This window comes from Molothrus aeneus, chromosome Z (genome assembly GCF_037042795.1).
Source record: "Molothrus aeneus isolate 106 chromosome Z, BPBGC_Maene_1.0, whole genome shotgun sequence".
NCBI lineage: Eukaryota > Metazoa > Chordata > Aves > Passeriformes > Icteridae > Molothrus > Molothrus aeneus.
Window position 1 is genome coordinate 49,913,932 of NC_089680.1, and position 27,085 is coordinate 49,941,016.

General features: G+C 43.7%; 1 protein-coding gene across 6 annotated transcripts in view; it reads right to left on the reverse strand.

Moving 5' to 3' along the window:
- The window catches only part of NRG1 (neuregulin 1), a 283,369-nt gene that overhangs the window by 161,063 nt on the left and 95,221 nt on the right, over nucleotides 1-27,085 (reverse strand). The window contains exon 1 of one of the 6 annotated variants that reach the window (XM_066568741.1): nucleotides 14,445-14,525. The exons of the other annotated variants lie outside the window; for them this stretch is intronic. The gene's annotated coding sequence lies outside the window, so the exon portion shown is untranslated. Of the gene's footprint in view, nucleotides 1-14,444; nucleotides 14,526-27,085 lie in introns of those variants that run through there. 6 annotated transcript variants of the gene reach the window in all.

Below are 27,085 nucleotides of genomic sequence, written 5' to 3' on the forward strand. Positions count from 1 at the left end.
CATTTCCAAGCAGCTAATAACTGTTTCCCTACCCACCAGATCCTAGGATGCATTTTCAGGTTTAAACATAATATATACATTGTAAATAGCGGAAACATCTGGGGTTTATTATAACACCACTTTGCTAGCCTTGGGCATTGTACAACTCCCGCAGGCCACGGTTCACCCTTGACCTGCCAAAGACTATTACTGTACTCAGGCAACTTCCCGTGCTCCACAGCTGCTTGCCTGCCCCTCCTCTCTGTCAATACTCACCACCACTATCATTACAGCTACCAAGCTAGGACAGCCAGTCAGAAACTTGGGTTGCCATGGTCACTGCATGGCAACAGCACGGCTAAGCAGGCAAGGACAAGATGATGAGGGTGGTCAGTGAAGTCACTTTGCTGGCTAACCCCAGGGGAAGTAGGGCTGCCCGACACCATCTGTATCAACAGCCTTTTTTCCTCTCCCACAAGGCCACCTTCCTTCTCTGTTCCACTCATTCCACCCTTGTTGTGGGTCGGTCACATCTCAGTTTCCCCCCTTTCCCAACTTCGAGTCTCCCACTGAGCCAAAAATGACCATGTGCTTCTCCCCTGCTCTTCCTCCAGCCTTATCTCCCAGACACATCGTGCTCCCCAAGTTCTCTGCCCTCACTCTCCTCCCTCCTTTTTTAGGTCTCCACCGAGGACCTCTCTATTCACTCATTTCCCCACTGCTCAATGTCCAGTCCCACAAATCTCAGTCTTGTCCCTGCTTTTCCAACAATTTACCTGTTCCTTTGAATATAGTCCCAACCGGACATCTCCCTGGGTAACATCCCATGTGTAATACCACAGCAACACTGCAGACTGGGCATCTGCTTTCCCCTGGCTAGGGCTAGAAACTTTTCCTGGCATTTTAGGGCTGTTGGTGCAAGGACAGACTGCAAAACTTTTGCTGAACTTATGCAAAGTGTGAATCTAAAGAACTTCCATTACACTTAGGTGAGGACACACCTTCAGAAAAATGTCATCTTAATTCTCTCTGGTTTATAGCTAAAAATAATAAAAAACCACAAGTGATGATCCAATATGACTCGATGTATGCACTTTAAAGTTCATTTGGACGAGCTTTCCAGGTGCCCCTGTATAAGCAGAATACTGACCACAGAATCTTGCCTTCCAAGCCATTTTTGCCTGCATTTGATTCTCCCTGATGAGTGCCTGAACAAGTGGGTAGAGGGGCAGCACTCAGTGGTTTTGTTCAGAAACACAGCAGCAATAAAATATAACCTCAGTTCCAGAAGTGCTCTCTACTGCAGAGCAGACCCAGCAGCCTCCCAGCCAAGCCATGACCAGTTGCACCCCTGTTTACAGCTCACAGGAAAGTAACGCCCTTTCACAGGAACCTTCTGGTACAAGAAGCCTCCCTGAGAGGTAACAACCATTTCAGCAACAGTACATACATTTGCAGAGTGGTACAAAGGTTCTCTGCCACCCCCTCTTGAGCAAAGCCTACTGACTGATGTTATACCCATCCTGAACTCCTGAGAGTTCACATGCTGGTTACTGAAGCATTTCCTCTCCCCATTCTCTGCAACACAGAGGTAAATTTATGAAAATAAGCATAAGAAATGTATTGCCTTTTTAAGGTTTTATTACTCAGTAGTCTGGTAAAAATCCTATTTCTTAGGAAAAAATTATATGTAGCATTGTCTTATTATTTTTTTATTTCTTAATTTGTTAAGTTCAATCTACTGATCAATTTAAACATCATCCTAGAATTATGCTATAGTAAAACAAATGCACATTTAGAGAATAAATGGAATTGATTATCTTCTGGAATAAAAGGCCTTACTAAATGACGTATTTAAATACAACTCCTCAATCCCTCGCTGAAGAAGCACCTGGTAATTCACTTTTTGGATCAAATTGCAACTCCACAAAAACTTTATGACCTCATGTGGTCTTTCCACCCCCACATTCCTACCTAGAAACATTATATACAGTATGCTCCAGGCAAGAACTGAGTTAGAAATGTGGATGGTGGTTCTGGGGAAAGAGATATAGCAGACACAGGGCAGCAGCACAGCACTGAGAACATGATAAACAGAGAACTGCCTAGGGAAGGTGCCCTGTCATTCCTGGTCAAGCGAATATCCTCCCCTCTTGTTTGAAAAACCCTCCATACACAATGATTTCCCTTCTCAAGCAGGCCCACATCACTTCATCCTGAAGCATATTTTGACATGTAAAAAAATGACCATTCTGATCAGACAAAAAGCTAAACTAGCTGAGTACCCCACCTTCAGCAACAGCTGATTATGGGTGACAGGGGAAAAAAAAAACAGCAATCACTGGCTGTGATGCTCTTGGACATAGTAAAGCCCTACAGGTCAGCAAGCTGCAGTGGAAGCAGGTGAGATACTTGGGAGCCTTTTTGGTGTGATGTAGATTCAAAAGCTGCCTCTTGTTCCTCTGGTGTTCCTCTTGGAGGTGGACAGAAACCTCAACAGGCTCCTAGGCAGGACATGGGTCTGGTGTTGTGGGGCTTTCCACTGTCATCTGTGACGCCAACCCTTGAGCAGAATGGACAGACATGTGCCCTGTTGATGGTCAGGAGGAGATGTGCAAACCCTGTGAGGGTAATCCTGTCTAGTGCTTTTTATCTTATCTACTCCCTGGTGTAGAGTCAGCAGTCACCATGGTTTTCTGAATGGAAATAGCCTCACAAACTAATTTCAGTTCTAAATACCTCAAGTTGTTCCTTATCCCTCAACTCCAAAGTGATTTATAGCTCTTACTTGTGCCTGGAGTCTTTGGCATTGATATGAAATGAACTAAGCTTTGCCATGAAACTGATAGCAAGAAACATCATGAAATGTGCCATGAAACAAAGCAATTCTGAGACTGCTCGGTATTTCTTTAATCTGTTAAGGAAGTTGTTTACTAACTGCAGCTTAAAAAAAAAAAAATCAAAGTGAACTCACTACTTTTGACATTTCTACACTTCCCTGATGACCCATGGTGAGATTTTCTGCTTTTCCATGAAAAGTTGTTTCCCTGCATTATCAAAAGGAGATGTATTTTTTGCTCTCTATCACATTAATACAGAATTAAAAGGGTTATTTAGGAAAATACACTGCCTTCTCACAGAGGCTTTCAGTTCTATTCTTTAAGGAAAGCAGTGTTTTCCAAATTTGTGCCATCTGGCTGTCAGCATATTTTACAGGACCACTCCCCAAGGAGGTCTTTTCAGGAGCTCCATAATTTTTATGGAATCATGAGTTAAAAATGTCTTAGAAAATAAGTCTTTTCTTGACGCTTCCCCAGTGGATAAATTCTGTGTTGCAATACAGCTCTAGGAGGTCTTGAACCTCAAATAAGCTCCTCTCTTCCTGCATTTGTGATGGACTGGAGTGCATGTGTATGCACAACTCCACATATATGTTTACACTAATATTGCTCTAACATGACTCTGGGGAAAAAAAAAAAGAGTTGGCCTTCTCTTGATGAAGGCTAAGTAGTTTAGGATAGAATGAGTAAAAGCTATCACCTTGCTGTAATAAAGAGGGTAAGATGAAAAAGATGCCAAAACAATCCCAAATGTACCTGATTTCACACATCAGATGAGTTAACAGCAAACGTTAGATGTAACAGCAAACCTCAACAGCAAACATTAAATATTCAATTTAATCATCTTTCTCTGCCTGTTACCTCTTGGCCAGCAGACACGATACAGCACATTATATAAATTTCTTCCATAAATGGTTCTTGTGGGTCCTTTCATTATTCTCAGTTTAAATAACTTGCAGTGTGACCAAAGAACACCTAGGATGGCCTGCTTAGAGTTTAAGATATATGGTTATCCCAAGAGAAGGGAAAACCTAGACCTAGGCACACAGCTCCAGCTAGTTTAATTTACCTTAGGAAAGTGCTTAAGCTTTAGTGTGCAAATACTTCCAGCGATGCTCAAGGAGTTTCAATGTATTCCTTAAAGGTAAAATTGTGTTTGTAAGTAAGCTGGAAGATAATTTTCCTTTCAGGGCTTAGGTGTGGACACAACAGAGGGATACACAAACATGGTGACCTCAAAACTGCCTGTAATGGGTAAGAGAGATTGGATAAAACTTGCTCCTGGTGATTTTGATCCAAATGCCCAGAAGAAAAAAAACCTTTCATCACAGACTTAAGGGGTAAAAAAGCCATGAGCAAATCAAGGACAGGATACCATCTGTAGCAAAATCACCTGTGCAGTTGAGAGGGAACATCAGGCAGAGCAGTGGACACCATCTCTCCTACCCATTATATGTCCTTCTGCCATTTCATCTCATTTTCATGCTGATTCCCTCTTGTCAGTGCCATGGAGGTACCTTCACGCAAGCTCACTGTGGCAGCAATCGCTCAGCACAACTTGCCACTGGAACAAGTCTGACCTTGACATCAAAAGGGAAACAGACACGAATAACTCAAACTAAAGATCTATATAGCTCTTTTACACAGAAAAAGAGCTATATAGACCTAGCAGCTTACTTCAGCAGGTACCAAAGCAGCTACTTTAATGGCACTTGCATACAAAGTAAACCTGAGGAAAAATTACGGGAGCCTAGAGTGAACCATGAGAAGCGTTTAAAAATCCAACTTGGCACTAAGCAATCCTCAGCCACCTTTGGCGTCCTGGGAATCTGTCTTCCCACTTCCCCTCAAGAGGAAGCAATGTCACTGACAGCAGCTGTGCAATTAATTCCATACCATCAAAACAAAATGCCTAGATGAAGCTACTTCTCTCTCAACATCTCTTAGAAGTTATATCCCTTCCCTTGGTCTTTTCTTGTGGACTGAAGTGACAATCTCTCAACAACAAGCTCTGCCTTCATCTTGCTGTAAAGGATGAAGGTAAAACTCTTACTGCAGCCAAAGAATTGGTTCCCCTCATGCAATCTGCCTAGAAACTGGATTGTTCCATGCCTGAAACTGGCTGTATCATTGCTATCAGCTTATAAGAAGCAGGTGTGAGCTGGAGAAGGGATAAGAGAAGATGGCAAATTTGGGGATGGAAGCAAGAACACTGACTGCTGAGACCAGCGGGTTCTGTTATTTATGGAACTGACATGAGCCTCAAGAGACACCTTGCAGCTATAATGAGGGAGGATGGTAGGATGGTCCCTACAAAGAGGCTTCTCCCCCAGGTGAGGTGGTCTTCACTCTAAGTGTGAGGACAGAGTGGAATGAGAAACATCTTCACTCACAGATGGGAAAAAAACCCAAGGCATATCAATGCCAAACAACCTAGGAATGGAGCTGAGTAAACAGGACAGTTATTTATTTTAAATCCCTCTCTCTGACCTTGTTTCAAAAACCTTCCTGCTCTTGCTTCAGCTTGTTGTTATTGCTCTGAAATAGTTTTCCAATTTCTGACCTTGCTGGCACTTCATAACACCAGGAAAACCTGTGCTTAACATCAGTTTCAGTCTGGTTGATAATAAATCTCTTTTTTTCCACAGTTCATCTTATCATCCCGCATTTACACTTAGCCTTTTGTACACTTGCTGTACCTTCTCACATGCCATGAGCAACATGCTTAAGTAAAACTTGCATTTAAATCAAAATGTACCAAGATAAAAAAGACTGGGCTAGGACTGCTGGAATCTACAACACTAAGTCTGGCTCAGAATGTCTGCCGGACTAGAAGCTTGTAACAGAAAAAAAGTCTCACACAATAATTTCTGCATTCATCCCATACCTTTTGGTTGAACTATAGCCCATCTTTCAAAAATTATGCCAATCTTCATCTGAGATGCTGTGAGGGACAGAAATCCTTCACATGCCCAGGCAAGCTCTTTCACTGCACAAATGCCTTGACTTTTTAAAGCACTAGCAGCTGCAGCTGCATTAGTCCTCCAGAGCTTGACAGAGAACACACTCTTTATGGGGCAGTTTCTACTTCTGCATTTCCAGTCCACTCTTTCCAAGAACAGCGTCAACTAGCAGCTACTATGTTTTCAGGTTTGTTTTTCAAAGGCTTAGCTAACTTGTCCTAATGTAACTTCTCTTGAGATGATCAGGACACTGCCCTAAAGCTGGCATGGATCGTTGCATAAGGGACGGAAACCAGAAGGAGGCACTGGCTGCCCTGGAACACCAGTTTTTACAGGTCATATTGTTCCCACTGGAATGGGGAAGCTCTGCATGGGAGATTTCTCTTTCATTCTTGCAAAGGTACATACTGTCCTTGGAAGCTGCCTGCTGGAAAACTTTTCTAATAAAACCTTTTCTCTGAGGGTTCCTCACTCAGGGAGAGTCCTGCCAGTGACTCTCCCTGAACCTGCAGGTCTGGCACAATGGCACAGCTGACATCTTCTCTGATGCCCTTCATCCCCGTATTCACCCTGTAGAAATAGCTCCTACTATAGGGCTGCACAGCTCCACTGGGACAGCAATGTGCCTGCTACCTAAAAAGACCCCTCCTCTTCCTATGTCTCCTGCAGTAGACATATCAACTATGCGCAGTGTCCTTCAGAAAACTTATTTTCACATCGAGAAAGGAATCTTTTTGACAATTAAAAAAAAACAAAGGGCAGGTGGCAGGTTTGTGGTACACATATTTTATGGCCACATGTTAGAAACCACAGTGGCTAGAAGGGAGAGGTTAGACTGAGAGCCAGGAGACTCTGGTTTCTGTGATCAGACTGATCTGTTGTGACTTTGGACATGCAAAGACTGTATGATCCCAGGCAACGGGAGCTTCTTCCACACAGGGTGGCTTGAGGACAGAGATTTCAGCTAGACCTCAATGACTGCGCTGACACAAACATTATCAGTTTATTTGGTGCAATTCAAGAGGACATGCAAAAATATATTCACAGAATAACAGGGCCACCCATTCCAAATATAGTACAATAACTTGGAGCAGTTTTCAGTGCTGTTTTGTATACAGGTGCAATATGGCATTAATATGGCATTACAGGGACAAATTATGGCCCCTTTTTCTCTTTTCTAAGTCCAGTGGACTTCCCCAAAGGAAAACTGAATAGACTGTAACTGTAGAAGCCAACAGTCCCACTAAAACATCACACCTACATGCGCTCACACACATATACACACACAAATACATGCAAATTGGATTTAGAATTTAACTCTTCTGGCAGTAAGGGCAGTGATAACAAGCCCTATCTATCACCTCCACAACTGGATGTTACTAGGGACTCTGTTTAGTCACCTTAAGTATGCATTCATGCCTTGGTAACTGTCTTCAAAGGGATTAACCATTAGCCATAGGACATGGCATGGGGTTGACTCAAGGGTGAAATGGAAGCTGTTAATGCAGGAGAAAGGCATCAAGCAAGGCTCAGCCTGAGTCCATGACTGAATGCCAAGCCCAAACTCCCCGATCTGGATTCCCTCTGCTTACAGAGGTGGAAGGACAATCAGCTCATAAAACCTGAGGAAGAGATGCACTGAGCAAATGAGTAAAGGTTCCCAAGTGAACTGTCTCAAGTGGATTAACATCTCTCTCTTCCTCCCTGACCTGTGAAGCCTGTGGATTTGGTTGTCAGAGCTAGGATTCAAATGGCCCACAGTGAACAAGCTACATAACACGGTCAATTTCTCCCCAAATCTAATGCTCCCACAGAAAATTACACAACCAGAAACAAGTAGTATTCTGTGCATAAATAAAAAACTAGCAATTACTCCAGACAGGAGGTTACGTTAAAGACCTCTATCAGTCCCTTATGAAATATCTTGGTCTACTTTCCTTTCATTGTTTTTTTTTTCTTCATTAACAGGAATAGAGCAGATGGGATGGACAGGATGAAAGGGGGGGAAAAAAAGAAGGAAAAGGATGGAGAAATAATAGGGAATAAAGAAAGATGGGGAAAAGAAAGAAGGGAGAAAGAAAAGTATGGAAGAAGGACAAAAAGGGATACCTAAAAGGACAGCAGGGTGGATGGAAAGGAGAAGGGAAGAAAGAAGAGAAAGAGAGAAAGGACAAAGAAAGGGAAGAAGAGGGACAGAGGAAGTGTGGTAGGAAAGGAAGAACAGAGATAATGAACAAAAAGAAGAGCATTCCTGTGACCTCACGCTAGGTGACTTCATGCTCATATTGCACGAAATCAGAGCAGAGTGTTTTTCACGACCCAAGTCTTCCTCCCTCACAGCTCCTCTACCTGTTTACTGCACATCCACTGACCTTCAACACAACATAACACGGCACAGCACAGCACAGCAGCCTGAAGAAGCCCCGCTCTGACCACCACCCCCCGGTGCTTGCGGCGCTCCCTCAGGGCCCGAGGGCCGCGCTCGGTCTGGCCGGGCCCCGCCGCCGCGGGCAGAGCAGAGCGCTCCCGCCGCGCCCCCTCGCGGCCGCCGCGGGCACCGCAGCCCGACCCGCGGGCAGCCCCCTCCAGCCCGCTCCTGCCTTCCCCGCAGGCCACCGGCCGCTCTTCTCCCGCTACACTGCCAGTTCGATTGTTTTCTTTATTTCTAAAGCAGCACGTCCATAGACGCCTCCGCACCGCAATCCGTCTCTTCTCTCGGCCGTGCTGTCCCTGCGGCGCCGCTGCCGCCGCAACCCCGGCTCCGGCACTGTAACTCTCCCGAAGCAAGCCTGCCACTGTGGGCTTTCCAGACCTGCAACAAGACTCCCTCCCCCGCCGAACCCAGGGGTCCGTGCACTTGAGGTAGCAACTGAGGGTTAACTCAACCACCTCAAGCACACTCGAGCAGCTCTCTGCACAACTAGAATGACTCATACAAAATACTGACACTTGGTTTGTTTTCTTGTATCATAACGGAACACGATAAACTATCAGTACTGTTAAAGGCACATTCACTCTTGTTACTTTTGGAATGTTAGCAAAACACTGATTTGGTAAGAATTCATAGCATTTCCAGATCCTGACACCCTGAGACACAATTGTTCTCCACTGTTTTGCTTTTGGTTACAACCACCTGCCTCAAAGGGCTATCAGATGCTTGTAGATAGATTGAAAAGGGGGAGGTAGGGGAAGGGAGATGCTTGGAAGAAAGTTTTCCACAGCTCTGCATTTAACTCGCCTTACTTTAAGAATAACAAATTGCCACTTAGGTGCCCAAAGTCGAATGTGTTGTCAAAAATCCTCTATGGCAAGGCATTCACAAACCAGGCACCCAAAAAGTTTTTTGTGAAAACTAAGTGACTCTGATTCAGTAGAGAGGATGAAAAATGAGCTGCCCCAAATAGAGAGTGCTGAATTATTCTGAAATATCAGCTGCATGGGATCTTTTTTCTTTTTTTACTTATGAGTGCTGTTTCAAACTGCCTCGTTCAACCTTTTTCCCCCTCCTTTTGCAGTTACTGACTTTCCAGAAATCTGAGAAGCCCACAATTACAAATAGTCAAACTTAGATTTAAGAGTTAGCTCACAAGCTTTGCCAGAGGTTAAAGTTTTTAAATCCATGCATATCTTAGCAGGCTTTGGCATTTCTACATTAAAGGTAAAACTTTTGTCCAGCCTTCCCCAGCCATCAATATTTGCACAAAGTTCAGAACAGTTTCTGGATTTATTTCACAGGGGAATGTCTTTCTATACACATGCAGTATTTACTGGACAACTGTACTGGTATGTTCTCACCATTCTGTTTGCATTCCCATGGCTGCAGTCAAGTAGTACTTCTAGTGTTAATTCAAAAAAGTTTGAATGGTGACTAATCTCATTTATTCAAAAAAAACATGAATGCACTCGCATACTTTTTAAAGGATTCACTCTCAAAATTGCTCTGAAGATTGTGTGGAATGTTTGGAGAATGCAGGCATTGCACACAGGTAGAGAGGCTTTCCTCACAGAAAAATGTACGAGCATACCAGCAGCAAATAAATATTTTGGATTGGAAACACCAAAAGAAGTTGTCACTCCTTCTAAGCAATAGCTTATCTCTAGAAGTTGACTGGTTTTGTCAGAAATCACAGCTTTTGTTCCATCTCCCAGACTCTAGTCTTCAATTCATGATGATACAGTGACCAGTCTTCTGATATCTCTTTATGAATACTGAATATCAATTTAAATTTAGCAACTCTCAGATTGAGCTCTAATCCTCCCAACCAAGCTCTCACCTGCAGCTTGGTCTTTAATATGATAAAAACCATTTCTTCCTCTGGCAACCAAGCCTGCTTCCAGGATATGGTCAAACATTCTGCTCAGCCACACTCATCTCATCTGAACTTTGCGCTGCTTACTCTGTCAAGCAGTCTTCAAGCTCTCGCATTTTATCTAATTCTAAATTAAACCCACCAGGAGATACTTATTTTCTATGTCAATGGCCAGAGTCTCTCTACTTTGGGCTCTGTTAGTGCAGATATGTTCAGAACAATGCTGCTGAGGTCACTTCACTGAAATGATAATTGAGACCCATCTGATGGTCTTCCCTCTTTCTTCTCTCTGTTTTGGCACCAGACCTTGCTCTTCACACCACTAGAGAGTGGCTGACAAAACCCTAGGACAGAGTTCGCAGCACTATCAAGTCTTCACATACATCAAGGTGTTTTCCTCAGAAAAGCTTCACATCTTCTCACACTTTATCCCTTCAAGCCCAGCAACCTCACCCTGGTCTTCTCTGCTAAGCAGAACCACCTGAAAACTTACATTCCCCAAGCTGTCTGGAAAGAACAAAGGGGCTGGGCTGATGTGCTGGTACCCCACCTTGCTGACACAAACACAGTTTGCACAGGGGGATTTTTCCAGGGCTGACCCCTTTCTCTCAGTGCACAAGCCCCACGTTATGCAGTCCAGCACTAAAGCTGGGTAGGCAGAAGGTTGGGCTGACACAGGGAGAAGGGCCTATTTCCAGCCCCTGTGTTCCTGCTCTAACAGCACCTTAAATCAGGAGCAGTGCCTGTGTGAGGGTCAGGTCTGGGGACCTTGGATGCCCAACCTCAGCATTCCTGCATAAGCTTTCTCTGCCCAGGCTGGATGCATTTTCAGTGTGCTGGCAATGCTCTAGGAAGCCCTGCTGGCAGATTTGTGGAGCCTGTCTGCACACTCAGTTGGCAGGGCAATTCACTGACATAACTTGGAGAAAAGCTGTAACCCTCTGTCCATTTATAACACTCTCCTCTTCAGTCTTCCATGCTTTGCATTTATCATGGTCCACAGTGCCCTGCTAAAGGAAGACATAGTCACTCTGGTCTTGGAACAAGCCAGACACTATCAGTCTATTCAAGAGCACTTGTAGCAAAGGGGAGTAAAAGTTCTAAATAATTTTAGTGACAAAGAGATCATACCAACATGGACCTCCCCAAACTTTTTAACACAGCCCAGACTTCACCTAAGCAATGGAAAACATGAAGATTTTTTTCTCTGTTACCACTGTGCAGGTGAGCAGAGAAGGCCATAACTCCTTAATCTCTTTTTTTTTTTTCCAATAACTAACTTTCTTGTCCAATAGTAGCTCTGGAATATGAATATGAAAGATTTTCTTATACCCTTTCTTCCCAAATAACAAAGCTGATTCTCAATCCATTGAGAAATTACCAAAACTTCCAGACCCAGGATTCAAGTGCATATGACATCCTTTGACAGCCAGAAGCAAACTAAGTTGCAAGGAGCTTTGGTCAGAAAAAACTGCACTAAGCAAAAAATTGCACTAAGCAAAAAACTGAACACCGCCTAAAGATTTCTGTGCTAGTGCCAGATCTTAAAACTGAGGACTCTCTGCAAGCCACTGCTCTTCGTAAGGCAAAGCCTAAGTGGATGAAAACTCTGTGTAGACAAGAACACAACAGAGAAGATGATAATTCCTAATATAATTCAACTAAAGAAAGCAGGTAACTAAAAGAAAAACTGTTTCATAACCTCTCTGCACATCCTAAACACACCAAATGACAACAGGTATGGTTGCAAACCTATATTAGCAAAAAGGAAAACTGCAGTCCTGTCAAAGTCAGAAGGCCTTCATAGAGTGCCCAGTCAGTACTGTTAATCAATATGAGTAGACTAGTAATTAATTCAAGCTCTTATTTGCTTGAACAGAGAGAATAAAAGCCATGGCTTGAAATGCAAAATTGTTACTTACTCTCTTGTTACTTTTTGCATTAACCACTCTTTCTGTTCTTTCTTTTCCAAGTATCAGTTCTAGTTCTAAATGCCCCTCCAACCAGGTAATCTAATCTAATCTTAAGTAACAGATTAGATAAAATCTGTATGACATTGCCAGTGTGACATTATCTGATTCAGAGTAAAATTTACAATCATGCGTTATGCTGTATTTAATTTTCCCATTAGACAGACTACATGGATTAGCTACACATGTGAACTATCCTGCCACATACACTCATCTTGGAAGGAACGGGATTTTTATTACATAAGATAGAAGAATGTTCAGTTCTTGTCCACACAGGAAACTTTTGACTAGTAATGTCAGGTATGGACGAAGGCGGTACTCCTTCATACCTATAAAAACATACTGGTGCTTTGGAGACCTGAGGTAAGCACTTGCCAGAAAAGTGGTTCATTTCTGGTTCAAACACTGACATATTTTGGCTTAGTAAAGACTTAGCCTTCTGGAGTTTTAGCAAAGCCTTAGGAGCTGGCATGATCTGAGACCTGCCCTGATGAATCTCAATCTACATTTGCTATCCTTCAGATTTGCAGGTAAAATACTCACCATGGCAGACATAATCAGACTGAGAATTAACCACACTTAAATACCTAAACTTAAGGTGCTATTTACCTGCATGGATTTTTCTGCTCTTTTAGCTCCCCGCTACAGAGAAAGAAGACCATCTTCCCAAAAACCTCTGCCTAGTTTAGAAGCTGACTTGGTTGGATTACTCAAAAAATATGCCCTCTGGTTCACAGCTCCTTTCATTACTCCCTCAGCACCCCGCTCCACTGCAAAAGGAAAACTGCACAACAGGACAAAGAAAACTCTCCTACACAAATGGGATGGGATGCTATAAAACTCTGAGGTGCACAGTGAGAAAACGTGTGTCTCTTTGACAGATCTTTCCTATCACAAATTGTCCAACTTGTCACTGTCTTCCTGTTTTCTGTCAGCCACAAAAACAAACAAAAAGCCTTGCAAACACTTCAAACAGCCCAGCTGTCACAGATAAGTTTGCCAGAGGTTTTAATGTTTTAATGGCAGAGGTGGTTAGTTTTAGCAGGAGATGCTTACAATGCTTGCATAGTGTAACAGCATTATAAAATCTGGTGAAAGAGAAAAAGAAGGTCAAAAGAAGTTTTTATCTCTATCTTCGCATAACAAGGGAAACCTCCTGTGCTGCAACTGAAACTTGTTTACAGCCACTGCTGAGCAGAAGCTGGGTGAGCTGTCTCCAAACAACCTAGAGAAGAGGATGCAGTGGGCAGTGCTAGTTTGTAAAAATTAGTAGCCCAAAGGGATATCTGCTGCTGTTGAATCACATATATCCTCCCTGATGGCTGACGACTGAAGTCAAGAGCAGCACTATGTTGGCCATGATACACTGAGCAAAATTAATGTAGGTATATTTAGAAAGTTTTACCCTACTGGGCATTATGTTAATTTGTCTGTTGGGACAGGAAAACAACATAAAGGGGGAAAAAATACACAACCAAACAAAAAACCCAAACCAAACCACAGGCAATTGACTGCTTTTCCCATGCTTCTTTCAAAACAATTCCTTACAAAACCCCAAAGAATTCAAATGCAGCTATACATTGCTGTTGCAAAAAGCTAGAAGTATCCATAGATACTGCCAGGCTTTCTGACAAACTAGGTGGCATAACACAAGGTCTCTATGAAAAGCACCATGCACTCATATGTGCTTGTACTCTGCACTAGGAGTCTTGATCTTGACTGGGGCTTTGGCGGACGCAGACAGGTAACTATGGCGGGTGGGCAGCACACTCAGCTGAGACCCTTCTTTTGGGTCCTGCTTCTCGACACCTATTGAGGAGGACAAGGGTATCACTGGCATGAATTCTTGTGCTTAATACTGAGAAGGCACGAGAGGAACAACACGTGCTGCTAAGTGAGCAAAATGTCCTCTCTGATCATCCCTGAGTAAATAGATGCAAGTTTAGACAAATACCCCATATGAAAGTTGGCCATCTGTTCAACTACGCTAAGTGATTTCTGGGGAAAGGAAGGGACAGAAAACGTGTTTTGTAACAGGAGAGATAGCCTCACGCCCTCCAAAAAATGGAGGGAGGGGGGCAAAAATATGAAGAAAGCAACAGCTGACCGAGAGCCTCTCAGGAGTTCGGGGCCAGCGGGAGGGAAATAGGGCAGCAGACCGAACCGTGGTCGGACGGCCGAGGGGCTCCCGGCAACGCCGCCGCCTCCGCCGCGCCGGGAGCTCTGCGAGCAGCCGCGGTGGGGCGCGGAGGTTCCGCCGAGCCGGGCAGGCTCGGGTTAGCTGAACAATTGTTCAGCTGCCCGCTGCCTGCGGATCCGCGGCCGCGGAAAGGGCGCGGAAGGTCCGCGCGAGGCAGCCCCCGCACCTGCCGACGGGCTTACCTGTGGTGGACCCGGGCGCCTCGCCCTCCTCCGGCGGAGCGGACTTCTTGCCGGGCCCCTTGCCTTTCCTGCCCTTCCTGCCGTTGCCGGCTTTTTTCTTCTCGGCCATCCCGGCTCCGGCCGGCACCGCGCTCCCCGCTGCCGCCGCCATCCCCGCGGTCACCCCCTCTGCCGCCACCGCCGCCGCTGTCGGCTCCCGGAGCGCCCGAGGCTCCAGCATCGCTCTTGCCTGCCGCTGCGACTTGCAGCCGCGAGTTCCTTGGAAGTTTTCGGAAACTCCTCTTCGGGCCTTTTTTTTCCTTCACCCCCCTCCCTCCTTCTCCACCCCCTTTCCCCCCCCCCCCACCCCCCCCGCTCTCCTTTCTTCACTACTACTAATAAACTCCAGCCCAAAACCACACCCCTCGGCACACCCCTCGCTAACGCCCACCCCGGGCACCTCTCGCTTGTTCTCGGGAGGACCCTGCACGCCCCCAGGGTGCGGGGCGGCCCCGGCCCCAGCCCCAGCCCCAGCCCCAGCCCCAGCCCTGGGGAGGGCGCAGGGACGCGGCCCGGCGGGGCGGGGCGGGCAGGGGCCGGGCAGGGCAGGCAGGACGGGGCGGTGTCGCCGCCGGAGCCGCCCCGCCGGTCGGCGCTGCCCGGAGCGCGCTGCTGGCGCGCCGAGGGGCCGAGGCCGGGGTCTTCCCCGGCGGTCAGGGGGGCCCCGGCGTGGGGTCGCAGAGAGCGTGACGCGGGTGCGGTGTTCATCAGGGTACCGACATGCTGCCGCTTAGGCACCTGCTTAAACTGAAGCTCCCGCTTAACCTGCGAGGTTACCGGCAGTGCCGCCTCCGCCCCGACGGCGGGGATGCTCAGGGGATGGAGGGTCTGAAAAACTAGCGTGCGCTTCCGCACCTGGTGATTTGCAAGGACGTCCTGTCCCGGGGAGGTCTCACTGTTCTCATTGTGCGTCCGTTTCTACTTTGGTACCTTGCCATGGGGCTGGTCCCGGAACCACCAGTTCTCACAGCCAACAGTTGGTCAGGTAAAGTGTCTACTACCTTGCTGCAGTCCACAGACGAAACTGCACCCAACACAGCCATACCCAAGACTACTGTGAAGTAGCTGATAACCGTTTAAAGGCACCAAACTGAACTCCATCATCAGCTGGAAAACTTCAGGAATCTGTATATAATTGTTCAGCTAACCTGAGCCATAGTCCCTGATGGTGGAGATAACTGTTACCTGTAGGACTTGCACTTACACATTATTCGGTGAAAAACAGAATTCTCAGAAGTTACAGAAAAGATCAATACAAAGTACTTGAAGTCTCATAATGGAGGGTCTTTCCTGGAAAAGTCATGCAATCTGGAAAAGCTGATTGAGTCATAATCTAAAACTAGGTTTGCTACTTCACAGTCTGTGGTGATTCCTCCTCTTGAGGAGAGTTGTGCATGTGCCTTGGACATCAAACTATGACCATCATGCACAAAAGATGCTTTAAAATTCTTCTTCAGTATTCTTGGACTGAAGACATTAAAAGATCTTCCCAAATCAGGCCTAAAAAAGACAAAACAGTGAAACCCTATATATACTGAGTTCCTTATACTGGCTGAAATTTTTGAACTCAGTTTTTTCAACATACTCTCCTGGAGTGAGAAAGTTTTGAAGAAGCAGTGGCTAGCCAGCATTTTTCAGCATTTGTACTTTGAAACAAACAGAAAAAAACCCCCAATGTTGGTCCAAGTCCTTATCTGTTTGGTAAAAGAAGAGCAGAAAACAACATTGACTGCAAAACATCAAGGCAAAAAAAAATATACTTCCTAAGTGTCCTGGTGATACAACTTTAGTGAAAAATCAAATCAAGATGGGTCGGGGAGTAAGGGGAGACGACACGCATACGATTCTTGACAAGAAAAGTTACAGATGCATTTGTGTCACATTTTGGGTTTCTTGACAGAGAGTGTTATGACATCCTTTCTCAAGTGTGCTGAAATGAAGTTGGGGCGATAAGCTCCAGGGAGGGCAGGGAGGAAAAGCAAGCCTCACTGAAAAACAGCTGAAGATGCTGAAGATGGGGAGATAACACTGGCGGCAGTAGCTCGGTTTTTCCTTAAGGGGTCACTACTTAGCAAGGAGGGAGCCTGCAGCGAAATGTAAGAGACTGTTGGCTAACGAAATGTACTTTTAAATGATCTCGAAATAACCTGGATTTCTGAAAAATCTAAATACTCAAGCATTATCTTCAGACTGTGTTCATCAGTATTAAATCGTCATTCCAGGGAGTTATCAGCACTGAGGCACCATGAGCAAGACACAGGATGCACCCCGACAAAAGATGCTGGTTTTGAGGGTGAGATTCTGTGAAGGGACCCCAGCAGCCCAAGAATGCATTCAAACTGACAGCCTAAAAATGAAACTCCAGATGAATTCCTGCACCTTGTCTTTCAGAAGTGGGAAATTTCTCAGAAAAACATAGCAAAATTTCTGTTCCAGAAATAAGCCTATTATTCCGAGAAGAAAGATTGCAATTCATTTTATAAAATGTGTCATAGATCCACTGCAGAAGGGGGTGATTTACTTCTATATACACCAATGCCAAAGAAGGTGGTACTGCTTACACAGGTGAGTCTGCCTCTCTTTCTCTGCTGTTGCCATCAGTGAGATACTTGAGCAGAGTGGGTAGCAGCTGATCTAACACCACATTAATGCAGCCATTCTACCCCTTCAGTGGCAGAACTATACTAAACAGCTGGCTTAGAGATCAGTCAGAAAATGGCCAGTGTACATCAATCTTCTGAGCTAGTACAGCTCAGTCCAGTCTACTCTAGTTATTCCAAATCTTGAAATACTTTGCTTTTTCCTACAGCCAAGGGACACTTTGGACTTCTTGAACTAGAGAGATGGGACCATTTACATAATTTCAGTGGAATGGGAAGCATAGCTCAGATGTGTTGCACAATCTCACAAAAATTGCACAGTTACTTTCAGAACAGCAGTCAAATGTTCATGTACATCAGTTCATAATAGGACAGGTAAAAAGGAGTGCTGCCTGTCACCAATACACAAGTAGAGACTGTGTATGGAGTTTTACATCTCTTTGCTATTTCCATGTCAACTTCTTCAGCACAAAAATTAAGCTCTGCCTATTCCCAGGCTCATCTCATTGTTGGTAGTCTGGCTCTTCTGGACCTCTGCACTATGTGAACTTGCTTATTTGCTTGTGAAGTGAATGCAGAATCCTGCTAAGTCTAATATTTCACTCATATATACATCTTTGCAAACTGTAATGCAAGCTAGAAGAGACAGATGAGTAAATAAAAATAAACAAAGCATGCTCCAGAGTAAAAAAGTTGAATATAATTTTAACAATCTGATTTTCTTTTGTTTCTAAGTTCATTTTTGCAAATACACTGACCGTAAAAGGGACCTAATTACAAATACTTTGGAATTCCAATGCGTTACCAAGAGAAAAAAAAATGGTTTAAGACTATTTTTTTTCTGCACAGAAAATGTACTCATTTAACAAAATCATTTCCTGAATTGATAATTAAGTTCATGGTTTAATCCTGTTCTTATTCTTCTCTCAACTGAGGACTGCCATTTTCTTTTTCTTCATATTGTGCTCCTTAAAACCCATGAAGACAAGTAGAAAACTATTTGCATGAACTTCAAAACTGCCTGTTGCCCTCCACTGGTAGCAAGAAAACAGTAAGAATTGTCATCATAAACAGACTGAAATGGGAACGATGTATTGTAAACATAACTGTGAATGAAACACATTCTTATCTTAAGTTTGACTTGAAATTTTGTCAGCAGCTAAGCACCAAGTCTTTGACATCAACTCAGCTGAGTCAGGACAACAGTACCTTTTGTTCTACTGACATTTTGAAGATGCAAATCTTGATTACACAGAAGTGTCCTAACAGTGGTTTAAAGGTCAAGGCAACATCTTTGGCAACAGCAGCAACTGTGACAGGTGATGACGTCTCGTTAATGTCTTTTTTCAGGAAATGGCACATTTCAGAGTTGTTTGTACATGTATCTGTGTATATCTTACTATAAAACAAGACCTGATAGCCTCCAATTTGCCAACAATTTTTACAGACTCAATTTGTGAAACTTCAGGAGACTTTCACAGCAAAAGAAATGGGTACTTTAACATCTAATATTTCAGAACGTTTTACGTCATTCAGTTCCCATGATAAATATATACATATACACACACAGTGTGTATACACAGTGGTAGCCCCATTAATGTGTGAGACATTGATGCTGTTTGGTGTGGGCTGAATGTCTCTACAGACTACTACACTCCTGAAATACATCATTAGTTATAACCCAGGATATGGCCTCTGAAAATACCTAAGCAAAAACGCATGGAAGGTGAAAATCTATTAATAGGAATAATTTGGCTTTCCCTGTTAGAATCCAAACTGTTCCAGCTCTGGCAGTGAGGACTGCTCTGAAGATTGACAGCTCTCTCACTTCACTGATGTGACTCTACTGACTCATGTTCAGTCCAGACATTTTGCTCTCATGGAAGCAAATCAAATTAATTTTTTAAATGTATGTTAAAGCTTCATTCAATTTGTGTGTGGGTATTCTAATTCAATACTTTAAAAAATATGAAATTACGTTCAGATCAATTCACTTGGTAAGGTAAAGAAGACCAATCACCTTTGATTAAAAATGCTGAAACAGAGCTTGAATGTGGTTTAACAAATTCACATTAAAGGCATGACTGTTTTGGATCCAGACCAATTTTCTACTCTGTGGGCAAGAGTTTAGTGGCCAAGCATGATAATCCCCATTGTCCCAGTGCATGTGTGAGGGACCAAAAGGCCTTCCAAATTAGACTGGCACAGTGTGCATAAATCTGTGGTGAATTTGTACCCCATCACAATCAGCCCCCAAATCTCTGTGGTGACACATCTCAGAATGAATGTTGGTCCCAGCCCCTTCCCAGCCTGCTCTCTCATGGTCAGCGGTCTTGGAGTGTGCTCAGCCCAGTGGGGCTGCTAATGCTGTTCTGTCTCTGGGCCATCATGTCACACAGGTATGCCTTGTGTTGTCTTAACACCATGAGTTCAGGGGAGTTCTGGCTTCTCTGATTCCCTGCAAGCCCCCTCTGCTGCAACCACAAGCTGGCCTGTCCTGCAGCAAGCTGGCTGAGAGAGCACAGGCACCAGCATGCATCCCTGTCATATTGCAGGAGCAAAATTTCTGCTCCTGGCAGGGTGCAATTTACTGAGGTGTGTTATTATCCCAGTGTCCCTGTTGAAATCAGTTGGCTGAGGGGTCTCCAAGGCTCCACTTTGTGCTACCTTTCTCCACAGGCTCTGTGAAGAAAACAACTTCCTTTTGGAATCAGTCAGTGCAATACAACACGCACTCTGGAGCGTGTTCTGCCCACACCATCATCCAAGGTGTTTACAGGCATCTCTATGAGATTATCTCAGTGGTATGCAATCTCCACGATATATCATCTTCAAAGTAACCCTGTGGGAGTGTGGCAAAGCTGCTAGCTTCTTTCCTTACAGAAGGGGCACAGGACCTAAAGAGTATTTAGACCAAGCAAAAAGCTCTCAGCTTTGGAGCTCCAAACTCGTCATAGTCTGGTCATCAACACAGTATCTTGAGTCAGCCACACAGGCTTCACATTCATCACCTGAGGAGTGTTCAGTGTCTGAGGGTGGGAATCACAACTGCCATGTCTGCTATGCAAGAAACTAACAAAATGTTAACAATAAAACAGGATTTTTCACAGAAGGTTTGGAGGCTTTCAGCTCCTTGTGGCAATGAGGTGCCTTCACAGCCCCAAAATGAAGCAAAAACACCAAAGAAAGAGAAGATACAATTTGTAAAGGATAACAAAGGACTGCTTTCCTCTTGTATGTGCTTACAGTTCAGTGGTGGCAAATGCCCTCTCCCCAAGGAGGAGAAACCTGAGCTCAATTTCTTCATGTGCCTGAAGAGATGCAAGTGCACATCTCTCATCTCTCAGGAGACCGTCAGGCTCTTAGAAAGCTTTGCCAGAAATTTTGGACTGGTAAAATACTTCAGAGAGCAGGAACTGGAATTGAAACCACCCTTTCTTTCACATAAGCTCTCAGAGCAGTGCCATGCTTTCTTTCTTTGTCCCAGTACAGGATTGGACAACTTTGACTAGACTGACTAAGGATATTCTCTAGTTTAAACATACCAACAAATCTAGCACTATAGACCACACATGCAGATATACATTTCTTGTATGGATTTCACTGAGAGATCAGCTAAAAGTCCTGCAGTTAAATGCAGAAATTGTTTGGATCCATTCTGTCATTAATATACAAAATGAAGGATGAGACTTCCCCTATGTACATACCTACTCACACACACATGCTCACAGCTACTATAGAACTGCCCTGATTCAACTGGAGTTTCAACATTTTTGCTCATGAAAGTCAGTTAGATGACCAGCTGTAAACAAAAATATATTGCTTATGGGGAGAGGGCTCTCTGTGTGGGCTTTGTTTTCCCCATAACTCTTCTTACTTAAATCCCAAGCAAAAATTAATAAATAGAGTATTAGGGAGGATGTACAGTCACTGCAGTTTAGTTTTAGGGTTTTTCATCCAGCAAGAAAATGAAGATGTGTCTAATCAAAGCCTGAAACTGTGGTAAGATTCCCTGCTGTGTCTTATCTATGTAAGAAATTTATATTGATAGCTAGCAAATCTTGACTCTTTGAAGCTCAGGCTTCAAAAATTCTTGTGATTAATTGCAGCATCCCTGGTAAAATCAATGGTTTAGCAAGCATTATATCAGGCACAAGAGTATTTCTCTTACAACTCCTTTGCTTAAAGCCAGATACACACTTAGGTACCTTTTATAAATGGGGTTTGGGAGAAATTGTTCTTTCAGAAAGTTTTCATGCCTTTTCCTTTCTAAATAAGTAGAACTTTGGGTAAAGTGTGTCTGATATGCCATTCCTCCTATCAAAGTTTCTCAGCTGCAGCCTTTACTGAGAATTTTCTATGAGAAATATGTTGTTTTCACTGAGTTGTTTCAGAAAGTTGCATTCATTTCCCATCACACCCAAGCAAAAGATAATTTTGGTAGGCTTGCCTCAAAAAGAGAAATATGGTGTGCAGGGGTATCATTTCATGCTGTGAAATAAGGATTGAAGTGAAAGGTTAAATAGGAAACTAGTCAAGTGGTAAATTAAAGCCCAGGGAAATCCAGTTATTTCAAGCCTCAAAAAATAATGTTTTGAAATTGTGTTTAACACAGTGCACTGGTGGGTAGGGTGGAGGTGGGGTTTACCTGCAGACAGGCCAGTGCAAAACTGTGTATTTGTCTGTTTTGGATCCTGCCAACCACAGCAGGCAGGGAAGATGAGGGGGAGAGGAGTGGGCAGAGGGAGGAATGGACCCCAAATACATCTAGGGACTCATTAGTTATCCTAAGAACATAGCACCTGGCTGAAATACAGGACTTGGGGACACAAATCCAGAAAATTGTTCTCTACATGCCTAGTTCTTGTAATCTCCTTTAGGAGCCTGCTCCTGGCCAGTATTAGAAAATGGATATTAAGCTGGATGGGACTTTAGTTTGACCTTATATGATCAGTTCGGTATTCTTTAACTTTGCATTCAATTAAATAAGTGTCTTAGGTTTCAGGTCTTTATGAGACTTCATAGTATTTTTGAAAGCAAATGGTGACTTTAGTGATCTGTGATCTGCTGCTTTAGAGTTCATAAGAACTTTTTACTTCTTCCCAGAATAATTACTTTCTTGTTCTTCCACAAATGCAGAGACATGATGTGAAGTCCTGTTGCCTTAGCCTCCTGTCACATTTGTGGTGACTGGACCCTCACTGTCACTGTCCTAATTTTGTGGCACCAGAAATTACAAAGCTGTACGCTTGATTAAAGTTTGCCAAGCTGGAGTTAAAGCTACATATTAAAGAGTTGGTGGTTTGGGTCTTTCATCATTGTTTTTTGTTTGGTTTTGTTGTTTTGTTTTTGTTGTTGTTGGTTCGTTGTTGTTTGGTTTTGGTTTTCTTTGGGTTTTTTGTTTGTTTGTTTGTTTTTAATGGCTTTGCAAAATCACAAATGAAGGTAATATGGGTTGAATAATGGTGGAGGGAAATTTGAATTCAGCATAAAATATCAGAAAAAGGCTAAATACAACTTTATTTGGCAAAAGATGTGGTAAGGAAGGTGGTGAATCTAATGTGAAAGTTGAAGAAAAATCCAGAGATCCGACGTCTGGGGATTGAAAATTAGTATGGCTCCTTTTAAGTCCATGGAAGCAATGATTTTCATGCCTGAAAATGTGTCCCTAATACATCATGGCTACTTCTAGTTGATCCCTAGTTTAAAATATATAGATAACAAATAGTTTTCTGTTTCCTGACTAATTCCTCCCTTTCCAAAGGAAGTCTGAATATGGAGTCAGGTGGGAGAGCCTCAGCAGTGTTAGTGTTCTGATGTAATCGGACTGGTGTGATTTCCTCTGTGGATAAAACTTGTGAAGTATTCTTTAGACAGAACTCTTTCCAGATTCTCAGGTCGTACACACACACACACACACACACACACAAATATACAACTCAGAAGGAGCTATGGGGCCACACAGATCCCAGTAAACACAATACTTCAGCGTGCTTGAAGACCTAAATACATGTATATTTAGGATTCTTTTGGATCATTGAAAAATTCCTACACGCTGTACTGCCAAGTTTCAGTGCTTAAAACCACAAATAACTGGAATCTGGGTACTTCCTTTTGGGGCAAAGTTTTTTAAAAACCTTCTTTAATACTACCCCTATGAAAACAATGCAGAACATAGTTGTCAGGGAATAAAATGTGTGGTGCTTCTGTCACTAAATTCTTTCAAGTGGTTTTAATTGACTCATAAAACATTCAAAACTGAGCCAAGACAGGAATCCTATTTCCCTAAATGTACTGGTTCTATACAGCTTGCTAGTAAAGCTCTGAAAGTTGTGGGAGCACCTCACTGAGCAGAGAAAGTATTTTAATGGCAATTCCTCCTGCAAGTTTACTCATGAGTTACAATTGACAATGAATGTGCTATTCCACAAGCTCAGACCTTTGCCTGTTCATGATTAACCCACAGAAAGACTGCAAATATGTTGGTAATAGGGGAACATATGAAAGTGGTATTTGTTGATTTGATTGCTATGTGTAGCTCTATGTGGGCCAATATGCAAACTCATTTTATCCTGTAGTTTGCTCCTAAACTATTCCCCACAGCTGCCACAGAGAATTTGGTAATCTAGAGTCACCACCTCAGCTGTGGGACTAGTAACCAAGTTCTCATAATTTATATCTGGAGGTGGGAAGGTAACATTTATAACCAAAACCAAGGTCTGAACCTAATCAGAGAGCAGACAACAGCCTCTGTTTCCACTTCATACTGACATCTATTCTCTGTCAAGGGGTATTAAAGATTCTGTCTTCTGTTAGGTTTCTTTCTGCAGGTAAATGGTGGTCAGCCTCTTATTAGCATTCATTCAGTTTGCCACTTTAGTTGTATGGTATTTCCAGAGAAAAAGACTGTGTAGCAAAAGCAAAGAGAATACAATTGACCACAGCCTGATTCTTTGATAAGAATCTGTCAGTAAAAGCTATTGCTTTGAAATATTCTGGGTTGTTCCAGTAACTGATGTGTTCCCACTGAGTGGTTGTAGGAGAGCACTAGTGATAGCAACATATTGAACAAAGAAAAGTAAAAGATATTTTGATCAAGTTTCTTCACAAGTGATCAGTTGCCCAAGGACACTGACCAAAATGACCAACTCCAAAGTACCTTGAGAGACTAAGCAAGTAAATCCAAGAAAATTACCCCTGGGGAACGCACACTTCCAATACAGTACATTAAGAATTACCAAAACAATACCTGCAATTTTCTTCTCTCAGGGAAGAAGTTCTCTTCTTACACAGGGTAAAGAAATTAAAGACAATTGATTTGCAAGCACTAAACTCAGCTGTACAGTTCCCAGTTTTGCAGGATCATGGTAAGCAACAAAACAAACTGGAGGCATTCTACTCTCAGCCCATACTGCAAGGAAATTGGAAAAGAAAATATTGTGAGTTCAATTGTTTGGGGGCTTGATGGAAAGCTAAGTATCTGAATTGCCTAAGAAACCTCCAAAACAACTTCTCAGTAGGCTGACTTTTGAGAGACAAGAGGGAAGGAGAGAAAAAATAAACAGCAACCCAAAAATTCATGCGAATGTCAGGTGATTACAGCATGGCTTTTTCATGACATTCCAGAAACATGAACAAAACCCAGAACATGAGACAAAGGCAGGGAATAAAAAAGAAACTAGTCAGGAAAGGAATAAAAGCACTTCTCCACTCTCTGCAAGAGTCCTGAAAATCTAGGCTGTCTAGTGCCACAGCGCTCCCTTTCCCTGGCTGCAGGATGAGCAGCACTCAGCATGCCCCTCTGCCTTGCAGGCTTCCCCATGCACTGCTTTCAACCTCTGGAAGCAGAACTGGAGTCCTCTAACGTTAATGGCAGAAAAAAATCAGGTTTAGCCTGTGTTTTTCAGACACCTTCTGAAAAACCTTACTAGAGCCTCACTGTACAGACAGTTACCATTTAACAAAGTGCAAAGTAATGGATAAAGAAATCTCTTGAGTGCGTGGGTTGAATTGCAGTCTGCAATGGCAGATGGTTCAGCAGGTGCATAACTTGTCTACAGCAACAGGATGCAAAAGATATTAAAGAATCTGATGAAGTGTCTGATGGTCAGGGACACCTCAAGAAAATAAGTCACATTCATACAGATCCCAGTGTTCTGGCAAAAATGAGCAAGTAATGAGAGAACTATCCTGAGTAAAGTGCTGAGAGAGAGAGGATAAGCTGCACTAGTTTGGAGGAAATAATTAACTAGCAAGAGTTGCTGTAATAAAATCAAAATAGTTAAGGATCAGCAAATGCAAATGCTGTACCCTGTGAACAACTGGAGAAGGCAGGCCTAGTTTTGAAAAGTCACTTTTCTGAACTTACTGTAATTTCTCAGATAAGCTAATGGCTTTGGCAGGCTGTAATGTGATGAAGAGAAAGAAACTGTGCTGTGACTTCCCTTGGAGCAGAAGAGTGCCCTAGCATCCAGGCTGACCCCACACTCTGCAGCCCAAGTTGCCTGAGGATCTGGATGGGGTGGATGCAGTGAGCAGGCTGAAAAAAGATAGAAGTATCAACATTCAGCAGCTTTTGGTGTCTGAAATGCTTGGGGAATAGTGTTTAATCTGCTGTGATTCCAGTGTAGCTCTGAACAAATGCAAAATTTGCTCAAGAGGGGAAGAGCATTCTCATTCCCTTGTGTTTATTGTCTTTCATTCATGTGTTCAGGAGAATAATTTAAAAACCTTTAATTATCTGCATTTTGGACTGGAGTCCACAATAAAAAGCCTCTTTTTCCTCACTTCTCCTCTGTTCTTTAAAAACCTAAACACTCTTCCAGCAAAATTCCCCCTGCATGTCCATTTCTTCCAGCACATCAGGACACACCTTTGGCCTTAAGACAGCTGTTTTGCTCTTCTTCATTCTGCAGAAACCCTCGGGTTTTTTTCTTTTTCAGGCAGGAAATGCTCATGGCTTGGAAACTGCTGATCCAACCTCTCAGCCTCAGTCAGAGCTGCACCCATTCACCCAAAAGAAAATCCAACCCATGCTTCAGACATTGCATGTAGTGTTTACAGATTGTGGTTACATTTAAAGCAGTTTACCTTGTTCTTACTAATCAAAAATGTGAAGAATTTACAGCAAGTTTAAACAAAAAGGTGGGATGTGAGTCAGCTTCTTCAGTCATCTGTGGTTTTACATGGTCAATTAGATACTGTTTACTATAACATCCATAGACGCCTTCTGGTAATCAGTAAGGAAATGACAATGTTCACCTCCAAGAAATAGCAGCCCTGTGGAGAAGGAGCTGGGGGTCCTGGTGGGCAACAAGCTGTCCATGAGCCAACAGTGTGTCCTGGGGGCCAAGAAGGCCATTGGGACCCTGGTGTGCATTAGGGAGAGCATTGCCAGCAGTTCAACGGAGGTGATCCTGCCCCTCTGCTCAGCCCTCGTGAGGCACATCTGGAGTGCTGTGTGCAGTTCTGGGCTCCTCAGGACAAGAGACACATCGAGATCCTGGAGTGAGTCCAGGGAAAGCAATGGAGATGATGGGCTGAAAGGAGTACCTCACTTGTGAGGAAAGGCTGAGGGAGCTGGGCCTGTTCAGTCTTGAGAAGACACTGAGAAGGGATCTCAGAAATGTCTAATCTGAAGGAAAGGTGTCAGTGTATGGAGCCAGGCTCTTCTCAATGGTGCCCAGCAACAGGACAAGGGGCAACAGAGAGAGACTGATGCACAGGAAGTTCCACCTGAACATGAGAAAGGACCTCTTTAGTGTGTGGGTAAACATGAATTGGAACAAACCGGTCAGAGAGGCGGTGAAGTCTCTCTTGCTGGAGATTTTTAGGATCTGGGTGTGATCCTGTGCCCCATGCTCCAGGGAGACTCTGCTTTAGCAGGGAGGCTGGACCACGAGACTGGGGTCCTTTCTAACCTGGCCCATTCTGTGATTCTGTGGTTCTGTGAAGGTGAGGTGCAAGGGCCAAAGTCCTGCACCTGGGCCAGGACAGTCCCAG